General features: G+C 31.9%; 1 long non-coding RNA gene across 1 annotated transcript; it reads left to right on the top strand.

The window, feature by feature from the left end:
* Positions 1 to 1,313: 1,313 nt before the first annotated feature.
* LOC141581465 (uncharacterized) lies at positions 1,314 to 4,855 on the top strand. Its single transcript, XR_012514118.1, has 3 exons — positions 1,314 to 1,574; positions 4,004 to 4,078; positions 4,421 to 4,855. It is a non-coding gene; the product is annotated as an uncharacterized LOC141581465 (long non-coding RNA).
* Positions 4,856 to 13,176: the final 8,321 nt, after the last annotated feature.

The following is a 13,176-nucleotide window of genomic DNA, read 5'->3' as shown; positions in this document are numbered from 1 at the left end:
ATCATATCAGATATACAAAAACAAGTAAGATTGGGTTCCTATTTTCAGGAACTTCCAGTTTAGTAATGTTGGAAAACAAGTAAAAAGGCGATTACAAAATAGTGGAAGTCGTCTTATAGAGGGATAACAGGGAATTTTAGGAGCACACAGATATGGAACAGTGAGTGGGGAGAGAAGATCAAGAAAGGATTCCTAAAAGAAGATCTGTCTGAGCTTAGTCTTGAAGTAAGAGTTGGTTTAGATGCAGATGGAGAAAGCTATAGCAGTTCACAGCATGGAGAAGAGGGAATGCATGAATAGTCCTTCAGCAATCTGTATGGTACTCAGTATAGCTGGGAGAATAAAAATATGAAATTCTGCTTACATTTTCTATTATGAATAATAGATTGGATGTGGTGGCTCATGCTTCTAATCCCAGCACTTTGGGAGGCCAAGTCAGGTGGATCACCTGAGGTCAGGAGTTCAAGACCAACTTAGCCATTATGGTGAAATCCTGTCTCTACTGAAAATACAGATGCCTGTAATCCCAGCTATGGGGGAGGCTGAGGCATGAGAATCGCTTGAACCCTGGAGTCAGAGGTTGCAGTGAGCTTTGATCATGCCACTGCACTTCAGCCTGGGCAACAGAATAATACCTCATCTCAAGAAAAAAAGAAAAAGAAAAGAAAAGAAAAAAAGAACAATGAAAACAATAATAATTACATAACTCTTTAGCTCTTTAGATGTTATAGCATAATCTTTATATGTTTTTTGAATTCTCAACCCAACTATAAGACAAAAGCTGGTATTATTTTCTGTATTTTGTATTTGAGGACACAACATCTGACTTTAGAGACAGGCTTGTGGTCATATAACCATTGTTGGAAGAGAAGATTGAGTCTTGGTTCTTCTTGTGTTTACCTTCCACTCTGAGCCAGGGCAGAAACAGAAAGTTAGGAGAGGTAACTGTCACCTGATTTTGCTCTCTGAGTAATGGTGCTTAGCAAATTATTATGTTGTATGTATTATTTTGGCATTAACTACAAGACTTGCTTCATCATTCTCAGTTATTTTAAAAATGATTCTGTTAACGAGTGCCACTTTAAAAATTCTGTCTTATGGCAGGTTAAGCATCTTGTGTCTGATATATGGTATTCATCCCGAGTTTGTTGAGTGAATGAGTGATCAAATGAATCCATAGCTATTTGAATACTTGTTAGTAGGGTTATTCCAGATACATTTTTGCATATACAATAAAAATGTTTTCTTAATTACATTCACATAATGAGTTGATTGACAAAATATTTTGAAATTTCAGTATTTTGTTAGTTTTGCATTATCGCAAGATATTTTTATTATTATTTTTTATTTGGCCAAGAAGTATTTAGCATACACTTACTATGTACTAGGCACTCTACCAGGTATAACATGTGTTATCTGAACTAATTCTCACAATCACCCTACAGGAATGTTCTACTATTTCCTGCTCTTTTTTAGAAAAGGAAACCGCCAGAGAACAGTAAAAAAGGTCACCAAAACTAACAAATGGGAGAACTGGGATGTTAGGCCAAGATCTGTCTGCCTCCAGAGCCCAGGTGCAATGCAGTTTTTGTGTATTACAGCAATTCATTAAGTTATACACATTTTCCATGTGAATTCTACTAATTAATTAGATCGAGATATTTTATTCCCTAAAAAAATGGTATTAAGGACAAACATTTTTTCATTTTAATGTACTCTGTTCTCTTCAGTTTTTTGATACTTTATAAACTGTTCACGTGTTTTTTTAGATGTCTGTATAAAACATTCTTCAGTGGCATCATTCATCAGAATTCATTTCGAAAACTTAAGATTTCAGTTTTTGGTTGCTTACATTTAGTTTCTTAAATACTAATAATTTGCATTTCTTTAGTTAGAGATTAAAATACTAAGATTTCTTTTTCTTTAATAAGGTCACCTTTTCCCCTATTAAAAATAACATTTTTAATCTGAAATAATGACTTATTCCATGGTTATATTGCTATCAATGAACATCAGTTTATTTTTGATATTAATCTGAATGAAAAAAGTCAAATGGTATATAAACACGTGTCTTAGCATTTGAGAGTGGCAATGATTCTTAAATCATTTGAAAATGTCATCTGTGTTTTTTGTTTAGTGGGACTAAGACAAAAACCTCCTTTAGGTCAAAGCAAACGCTTTGGAATAAGGGTTAAAATGCAAGCAATGTTTTCTATTTTACCACACTAGCTTACATTTCTGTTGTTTCTAGAGTGTCACTTTTTATTTATATATCAGTCAAAAGGAGAACATCTATAATTATAATTGTTATTTTCAGATAACTCATGAAGACATAAACGTTTGCTTATTTTTCACTTCTTCCCCAAATATGATATTCAGAGAAGTACCTTATGGCTTTGGATATCTTCTAAATACCTGAAGGTCATTTAGAGGATTTCTGTGCCTACTTTTATTGTATATTCATCTCTGTTTATGATTGGAGGATGAGTAGAATTCTAAACATTTTCTATCCAGGCTGAACAATTGTGAGGCTTTGATTAATACTACTGATGCTATAATGGGCCATTTTAGATCTTGAACACTAAGGGGAAATATGTGCCTTTCTGTAAAGTCTGTAATTCTTCTACTGCACATAGCATAGAGAATAAAAAGTATGGAAGATCTCTTGTCTCACAGGAAGAAATGAGTGGCTATATGATGCCAGTTGCATATATTACTGAACTGTTACAGAGAAGAGGAAATTACCCAGTCAGAATAGATATGTCTCTGTAGCCTTGTATCCGCATTCTAATAGCCACAGAGTTTATCTTAGTCTGAATGGGGCTCTAAGTTATTAATTGTTTTAATGATTTCATTGATTTCTGTTAATCTAGGTAATGTGCCTTACTAAACTAGGTAGTTTATTTTGCTTTTCAATTAACCTTTTACTTTTGTTATACCATTTTTTATTAAAAACAAAGGTTTTATCTACATTTTAATGATATGCCTATCTTAGTGGATTATGAATTATATTTGGCTATCTGTACAGCAGTTATGAATACTTTAGAGTAATGGCATCCATAATGGCTCAGTATTTTTATTACAAGTTATCATTGCTACAAAGAATTTTAAAAATACATTTGAATAAATGCTAGATTTCTTTATGTATAACCAAAATAACTTTTAAAAGATTTTGAAGAACATACTCTGTAAAAATATATGTGTTAACTTGCTTTAATTCTCTACGTTTAGGAATAGTGCTGTCATTTGACTTAATTAAAAGTTGTTTTAATTTCTTAAATTAATAAATACAAAAATGTGTTAAAATGCTTTGAAAAGTTAAAAGTGTTTAAAGTAGCATATTCTAAAAAAATGCACTATGTTCACACTTAGTCTATTTATAAAATATTTCAATAACTTACTTACATAGACTACTTAATATTAAAATACATTCTGCCTAATTAAGGTCTTAACTTTGAAAGATATAAAACTATCTGTGTGTTCACACACACACACAAACATTAGTGAAATGATTCTATAGAATACTGAAATAAGTTATCTTCATTTCTGAAGAGCCACATTCACATATAACTCTTATACCAATTAAAAACTGTTAATAGCAAAACATTGTAATTGATTAGTCTTTGTGTGTTTACAGCTTACTTTAATTGCTGAAAAACGCCATTTGTCAGCTTCATGTTCTATTGACAATGCTATTGATTTATCTGAATTTGGCTTTGTCTTGTCTCTCGTACATAGAACTCACATATGCAGTTCAAATGGGAAATGACTGTATTGATTTCCTTAACTTGAGCCCAAATGCTAAAGATTTTTGGATAAGCTTTCTCATTACTTAAGCCAAAATCAATAAGAAAGAGCATCTTTTAATGAAAGAGCAGTTTGAGCAACGTACTTCAGAAATAGGGTCCTGTTCATTCTTTGCTTTACAAATCGATCTCCTAGGTTCCTTAAGTTAGGTCCAATTGGTTGACATTGTGGTTTGTCTTTGTGTGTAAACTTGCAGCTTCAGAAAAGAGATGAGCTTCAGAGACATTAGAAAAGAACTCTGTGCCTGAGAAAGAAGATCATCCACCAGCAGGTATAAAATCTAATGTTGAAATGCAACACACCTAACAAATATGCCAATAAATTCTTATAATCTCTCAAGTTCATGCTTATACACATTTTATGACTGTACAATGTTTTGTAATTCCTTAACTAGTTTAGCTTTTTAGTAACTCTATGTGCATATAATGTGCATTTACACAAATACTAATTCAATATTCACTTTTATTTTTTAAAAAACTTCTTATTTTTACAGTTTTTTACTTTATGCAATGCACAATAATTGGCTATAATATCAAGTTTTTTTTAAAAAATAACTTGTTTAAGTGTTCTTTTGTCTTCATTGTTTAAGTGTAAAATTTTCTATCATCTGTAGAAAGACAAGCATAGACAGTGAGCTACAGAAGTGTTCTGAGGAACAACAGAATGAACTGAATGGACAAAACAAGTTATATGGACAAGTCAGACGTCAGGTACTATACTCTGATATCATTAACTTCTGTGAACTACATAAATTAAGCTGATTATGCCTTCACTTAATTAACTGACAATGACCTATTGATGTATAGGCTGAGTTAGCTAGAGCCCACTTGCTGCACTGTACTTAATTTATTGGTTTTCAATTAGTTCTTCTCTTGCCTGTGATTGTTGTGGGAAAAAAAAGTCCATTTACATCTATGTCTTATAGTGTGTTTTATGCATATGGGTTTATATTTAAAACTTTACTTCAAGCAGTTACGTTTTCTTTGCCAATAATTCTTTAAATTCTGTGAGCAACTTTTTCTCATTGTTACATATAATATGGTTTCTAGGTGAAATAATATTCAGATTAATTCTTGTCAATGTTGTGATACTATTAAATGATCATTTCAAATGATCTCATAAATTCATTTCAAGAAATATCTTGTTTTAACTAAACTTTGGAAATTAGTTTTTACCTAAATTACTGTTAGAGTATTTTTTGTGTGTGAAGTGATCTCAGTGAAGAAAGTTCTTAGGTAAGTGTTTAGGGTTTTGAAATTTTCTCTAGAAACTTACTCCTATTTTTTTTTTTTTTTACATAGAAAGATAATAGTACTAATTGTCACTTTTAGTTTTTTTTGTGGTAAGATTAACATATATGACAATACATTAAAAGAAGATTTGTCTTTAAATTTTGTACTTATAATACTGATTTTGTGTTGGTTGTTAGACTTACTATGTTGTCTACTACATAGCTTTTGTAATCCACAAATCAAAAGATGTTTATCAAATCATTCTTATGTTATCAGTGTCTTAACATTTTAATACTTCATCAGACGCTAGTAGTCTGATTTTAGGTATTATAATTATTTTGAATTGTTTATTATTGAGAGTTATTAAAATAGGGTCAGTTTAAGTATGAAAGTAAAATATAAAGAGAGTTTATCACTTTGCTTTGGTAAATTGTTTCATCTTTCTCAATCTCATGCTTTCATCTGAGAATGTAGTTAATAAAGGGACTTAGATTCAAGACTCTGCTGAGGTATTTGGCAACTCTCTTATATATGTTGTATAAATATTATTTGCTTTTGAAGTTCAGAAGAGATAAATATTTTTGTGAACTGGAGTCGTCAGGGATGGATTAGTGATTTAATTGCTCTTAAAAACATACATGCGTAAGTAACGTTATAGTTGCTAATCCATGCTAAAATTTCATGCATAATTTAGTTAATACTTTAGGAGCTTGTAGGCATATAAGGATAGAATTATCATTATTTGTGAATGACTCTGAAAGCCTGCTAATAGTTATAGTAATGTGTACATCCACAAATCTGAGTCACATACCCTGAGCACATATCCTAGTGTTGGTAGAGTAATTTAGCAGCCATTCTCAAGGAGACAACATTGTTTTCCACACATTTTAATATTTGCAATAATTCTCATTGAGGGTTTGACTGGCCTAGTTAAACTTTCAGCTATATGATTCTGAATGTTAAGAGAGACGTTATATGCTATCACAGAATTTGTGAATTAAGGGATACACAAATGTCTTGGAATGTCCTTTGAAAATATCTAATGACTACTGTTCCTTGAAAAACAAATGTAAATTTACATGGTAAAGTAGATAGTGGTAAAATATATATGTTTTAGGAAGACTATCTGACTATCTGAAGATCACTTTTAATTTTCTTTTATGTTAGCTATCTAATGGACAACAAAGTGGATATGTTACAGATGAGCCTTGTGTGTGTGTGTGTGTGTGTGTGTGTGTGTGTGTGTGTGTGTACACATTCAGTTGAAGTGTACAGGGGAAAGTTTTGAATCAAAAATATGAATTTAAAAATTGTCACCATATAGATTGTATTAAAGGCAAAAGAAGGGATGAGAGACCAAGAAGTGAATGTTGAGAGTAAAGATAAGAGAAAACAAGGAAAAAGCCTTGTTGGCACTCCAATTTTAAGAGATCAAGTAGGTGAAAAACAATAAATGAATGTAATAGTGAGGTAAAAGAAATTCAGGAGAGTAGAAAGTCTTGGAAACCAAATGTCAAAAGTGTTGCAAGGAGAGAGGAGTGGTCACCTGTGCTAAAAATGCTGCCAATAGTAAGATAAGAACTAGGATTCACCATTAAACCTAGCTATGTAGAAGACACTGGCAATCTTGACAAAAGCAGTTTTAGTGTATTAATGGGTTCATGTTTATAATGATTGTAATGATCAGTATAGAAGAATAAATGATCTTAGAAACCTTCATGGATTTGGAATATTTGACTTTTTAAGTATGTATCTGAAGTGTCTGACAAGTCTTGAATTTATTTAAATTTGCCTGAAATTATAGTCTTCTGGAATGTACTGTTTTTTCCATTTTTCATGCTTACTTATTTTAAAAGTTAAGATATTTTTACTATTTTACTGCCTAAAATAATTACATAGGAATTGTAATTAAAGTGATGAAATAATTGTTTACAATTTTTAATTAAGGTGATATAGTAACTATAGTTATTTTCAAGTCAGAGGACAGCATATTACTATAATAATCTTAGGCAAACCTTTAACTGTAATTTTAAACGTGGAGTAAACTTAGAATTTACAATCTCTTGTGTTTTTTAATCTGGTGATATTCTATCAAATATCACCTGATAATTTTCATATTGTATCTAATCAGAAAGCATTTACTACACCCATTTGTAAAATTTCTAAGTTTTCTCCATTTTAAAAATGAGTATTTGTCCAGACATACATTTTCAGAGTTCTAATATACTCTATGGATTTTTATGAGAATTCCACTGTAAACATGTAAAGTAACAATATAATATATCAAAATGGCAAAAGTTTTTGAAATGTTTACATAACTTAATGATACAATTTAACCATTTGGTATTCGATATCCTATAGTTCTAATGTGAGAGGGGACCTTAAAATTTCTTTAATCTAATCTTTACATTTTATAAACTAGCAAAATGAGGTCAGATGTGAACAAGCCCTCCTGCATCTAGACATCTTTAAGTTTGTTGATTAATATAACATCACTATATTAAAGTGCATATGGCTTGGGCATACAATTTCTCCAACAATATTGAATTTATGTAGTATATCAATATAATAATATATAATTTTAAAGTTTTTAGGCTTTCAGGGAAACACCGAGTAATATGTACTTGAACAAATATTTTAGTATAACCATTGAAATTTGAACAAACTAGCATCTTTTTTCTAGTCTTAGAAAATTTATTCTAATACTCTCAAATACATTTCCTCTGAGTTTTAAGATCAGTGAGATTTTTTTCTGGAGATTCTCATTGCTTGCAACCAATTGCATTAGTTCATCCTATTCAATATGAGAGGATCTCTTACCCCATTATTTGTGCATTACATAAAGCAGCTGAATATTTATACTTTCTAGTCTATCTAATATCACTTATGTGGAAACAATTCTGAAGGTTCTAAGGTTCTTGGTGATATTTCCTTATATTAAAGATTTCATTAGACACCACTCTTTGGGTTAGCATCCCTTTACTATAGAGTATGGGTATCCTCCCACAGGAACAACCAACCAGCTTAGCAAACAGAATAATTGGTATCATTCTTTTCACACACACAAAAGTAAGTTAAAACAGGATAGAGCTTTTATCATCAATTGATTCTCAGAAGTCCTTTCTTGATATTTCAGCCCCAAGGCTTATATCAAAGTTGTTTCCTTCAATGTGAAAACTTCAAGCTTCCAATTCACCAGTCTGCAAACCCTGAGCATCAAAGCAGACCTGCCCTGTGATCCACAGCTAAGCACTTACTTTCTTGAAGTGATGCTTAGTGCTCTGATTCAGCATTGAGATCTAAGCAGGCTGTTACAAGAAGATAAATTAGGGAACCAGACGATTACACCCTTTGGCCTCCACTGAGATTTTCCTGAGCAGGAGCACTTGTCTCCAATTCCTCTTTGACCCTCTATTGTTTCCATATGGCGGCCCCTGCTCAGGATTCTCGCTTGACTAACACCATTCCTGAGAGATTGACATGTGTAGAGCCTGACTGCTTGAGAGGGTAGTTGTTGAGAGTTCATGTAAAGCAAAAAGTCTATCCAACTGCATATTGTCTTCTTTTTAGCTACTATTTTAATGCCAGAGCCCGTGTGTTTGCTGATCACTAAAATAATTTCCTTATTTAAAAAATATTAAAAAATATTATATGATACTTTCTAATTTAAATCTATCAGGCTAATGTTTTTGTAGTTTCTTCTCTTAGAGAAATCATAATTTTAAAAGAATCATCGTTTTCATAATCGTATTTCTTAATCTTTTTAAATTGATATTTAAACAAGAGAAAAATTTAATGATATATAACTTATTAATATCGCCTGGTTATCAAGTTTTCATTATATTATTCCATTTTCCTCATGTATCATGTATTTTTTTCCTGTACTGATGAGATTCAGACCAAGCTACCCCAAAATATGGCACCTTGGCATTTGAGAAAACAGCAGAATCAGGAAGGCTCTATCACTTTCCTCTTGCCTTTCTTCCTTGAAGCAATTCATAAGACCTACGTTTGAGAAGTGCCATTCCTATACCCAAGGAAAGGAATATTTTTTATCTTTGAAGACATAGGTACATGGAGAAGAATCTCAAAAAGGACTTGCTAACCCCTGCCCCCAAACTGTTTGTTAATTTCTAATCATATTTCTTCATGACTATTTACTTTTTAAAATCAGAAGTAACATAGAAAATACACAGGTTTATCTACTTCTTTAGGTTCTTATTTCCTTACGAAGGTTCCTGTGCCACTTAAAACTTATATTAAATAAATTTTTATGCTTTTTCTCTTGTTAATCTTTCTTTTATTATAGGGCCTCAGCCATGACTCTTGCAAAGAATGAGAAAAAGAAATCTTTCCTCAGCTACAGTGTTTATCTGCTACTGTCTGATACATAGATGTTCAATAAGTCACTTTATTATTCTGCCACAGGTGATAAGACAGACATGTGATAAGATGGAAATACTAAATCTTTGTTGTTTAGGGGTATGAATTAATACCAGGGGGCAGGAGGGGACCATTTTCTGGTTACTTTTCCCATTGATATTCTAGTCAGATCAGCTACCCTGCTAAAATGTCTTAAATTCCTCTATTTTCTCATTCTCTTGTCACTTAGTTCAGATCTTTAGCATCTGCCTCTTGTACTTCAGCATTCTCTCTGCCCATTGGTATCGTTTTCCATTCATCCTCCTGCTACGAAAGTGGCCCTAAACATGTACAATATGCATAGGCTGACATTTGATTGTTACTCCTCCTCTTAGAATTATTTTATATTCCCAACCAACAATCAAATTTCCTTTGAACCAGGGGCATCAGGAAGAGGTAAAAGAGAAGCTAACCAAAGAGTGTTTTGAGCCTCTCACTGCCAATCAACTCTTAACAATTTGGCTTTGTATATTTTATAAATTAGGTTCAGCTAAAATTACAGTTAAAGAAAAAGCATTAGTCAACAATTGAAGTAATAATGCTATGTAACAAGCATCTTTCAATGTCAGTATCTTACAGTGACAAACATTTTCTTTGTTCATAGGCTTTTGGATTTGCTGAGTGGTTTTGTGATAGGTAATTCAGGTTTTCTTCACATGTTTTTTGGCATGAGTGGCCTTTTGTGACTTGCTCTTATCATGAAGCCTGCAGATGCCCTAAAGAGAGATAAAATAATACAAGTACATTTCAAAGTTTGCTCATCTCCTATCTGTTCAAATGACATTGATCTGTGATGTCACAGTCAAGAAGCATACTAAACCATAGTGAAACCATGGCAAGGGCACAGAGGTCATGAGAGTAAATAATACTATCTGCTCCATAAAGTTTTGTTCTAAATAAAAGTTTTAAAACAGTTGATCTGCCAAGTAAATAGAAAACCTCAAGAGAAGAATCAAAACCTTCATGACTTCTTGTTTACCTTTCAGTTTATTTCAGGATGCTCACTGCTCTATCTTAGTATCTCACAGCAAAAGAATCCTAACAGCTTCCTCTGGCATACATCTTCCTAACAGCATACATCTTTTCTTCTGTTTTGAATACTTTACCTCCTCTGCCTGGGAAACTAGTTCTCATCCTTGGTTGCCTAGCTGATGGTTAATTCTTGCTATTCCTAAATAAACATTATCTTGCTGAAATGAACAAATACTCTCAATCTTGAAATCAAATGACTCATATATACGCATAGATCCATTTAGTTCGTCCAAACAAAAACAAATGCCATTAAAGTAAAGTCTGTAAGGGAATGCTGCTGAGACTGGTTTTGTCCACCTCTGTTCAAGAACGTTGATTAAAATAGGCTAGATTTGCTTACCTGAGGCTTTAACATATAATATTTTAAGAAAGAGTTATATCATGAGAGTCATAGATTTTACTACCATAATTTATATAGAACAGAAAATAAGTGACATTCAGTAAAACTTTTATATTATTTATCATTAATGAATAATTAAAATACTAAGTTGTTCTGGGGTTTAAATTGCATTACTTTTGTCTTTTCCATCTTCTTCTAGCACTTTAATGTGCATCCTATATAGTTCTTTCAACCATGCCATGCTACATTGGAATGTAACTGTATCACTTTCTTGTATAAGAAATCTTGATATTAGTTTTCTGTTTGGGTCTACTCCTTAGGCTGTGTACCGTAATCTCGTCTTTCAACCATTTGTATTGTATTTACACAGTCAGGAAAGGGCATTTTATTTTACTGCCTTTGGAAAGAGCAGTATTCTGGGGCCAAAGTTGAATATGGCTCCTCATGGAACTGATACTTGGGCACCAGAATACTAGTTAAGTAAATATTGACTTGGCACCTCAGGCTTATTCCGTTTAAACATGTTATATTCATTGTCTTGTAGAATACATATACATACCAAAACCAGGAAATTCAATTTGTGCTTGCAAAGAACATCTCATGGTAGGTGGAGGAAGAGCAAGAGCAAAGGTATGATGAAGCTGGTTCCCACTAGATTATGAGATTAGACTGTTAACATGTCTTCCCAATTCCCTGTTCAGTGATATTAAGATGATAGCTTTCAATTGACCACGGTAGGAGTATTTACACCATGGATATTGGCAAACATTCAAATCATAATTTATTTATCAGAGGGCTGATTTAGTAGTATACCAGAACCAGGATTTGGACTTTTGTGTAAATTTCTTCATCTTTCGTACAATTGTCAAATTTATAAATTCCATTTAAACATTATTTTATTTGATTTTTCATGTTTTATGTTATCACACATTATATTTTATTTTTACCTAAGCTAATTGTATGTCCCATTACTTTTTTTCTTTCTTTTCATTCCAAGGTTCTTCTTGTTCCCTTACTATTCTCGACATATATTTATGAAGATTCTAACATGATGCTCTATATTTCAAACTATGTTATGTTATGGTAAAATGATATGTGTGAGCATTCAAAAACTGTTTATTCCAACTGTTAGCTTACAAGGAATTTTATTTTATATTTTACCAAGTAATTATAAATGCATCAAAGGAATTTTTCAATTTACTGTATATGCAAACCTAGAAAGTAGCGAGTTTAAAAAGATCCCCTCTCCTCTCTGTCAGGAAAATCTAAATCTTCAGAAAACCAGGTAAGGCTTTTTTTTTTTTTTTTGCTATAGAAAATATTCATCTATATCATAAAATATATATAAAATATAAAGTTAAATAAATGTTATAGAAAAGTAGCTCTGCAGCTACAAGTAAAACTGAAAAATCGAAACACGAAATTTATAATGTTGTCAGCTTTTGTAATTTTCTTGTTGGAAATGTGGTACTGTGGCCACAAAACTTTAGTCTAGGCCTGAGGATTTAAAATATTTACCACAGTGCCCAGAAAACTATTTAGTGGTCCAGGATTTTAATATTATTTATAAATCATTAGAAATATAAATTGAGGTGGTGGGAAGAAGAAAAGAAAAGAAAAAGAAATCAGTATTGTTGCTATAGAATTTCAGTTTCTAGAAACCAGTGACAAAACTTTCTCATTTTTTATATACAAACTTGAGGGATAAACAAATTCATTCTTATCAATTATCAGAATATGATTAGAAACGTGTTCCACAGTTTTTTTTTTCTGTTTTAGGGCTGTTTATATGGGCATTTATACTTTGTTACAATTGTCTTTTGAAAATTTTCTTGCTAGCTTCAGTGTCTTTCTTCTCCTTTTTCTTCTCTTCCCTATCTATTTCAGGCAGGAAAAATTCAGATTGTGGCAACTTATCAGTTTGTTACCTTAAGCAATTTAACTCACACCCCATTTTTCTCCCATTTGTTTACTTGGGAAAACAACACTACTTATTCTATAGTGCTATTGTGAGATGAAATAAGGGGATGCTTATAAAGTATTTAGGGAGTGCCTAGAATATAATTAGCATTATTTTCACAAACTGCCTTCTTTGTAGTTTTATTCTTAGGTCTATCAATATTCACTAACATTTTTAAATATCTGAAATATTTATTTTAATTTTTGTAATTGTTAATTTTCTCTTTATTTACTTGCTCTAGATTGTAGGAGTCTTTTTTATTACCCTATAGAAGCCAAAATCTATAGTGTACGGTCATATTCAAAGTAGAGCTAAACAAACATTTATTGCTGATGGTGAGGATATTGAGAGAGGAATGGGGAACAGTTCAACTTACTTTTCAT

The sequence above is a fragment of the Saimiri boliviensis genome, chromosome 15 (genome assembly GCF_048565385.1).
Source record: "Saimiri boliviensis isolate mSaiBol1 chromosome 15, mSaiBol1.pri, whole genome shotgun sequence".
Lineage (NCBI taxonomy): Eukaryota > Metazoa > Chordata > Mammalia > Primates > Cebidae > Saimiri > Saimiri boliviensis.
Note: the sequence above shows the minus strand (reverse complement) of the source record. Positions and strands in the feature narration are given on the sequence as shown.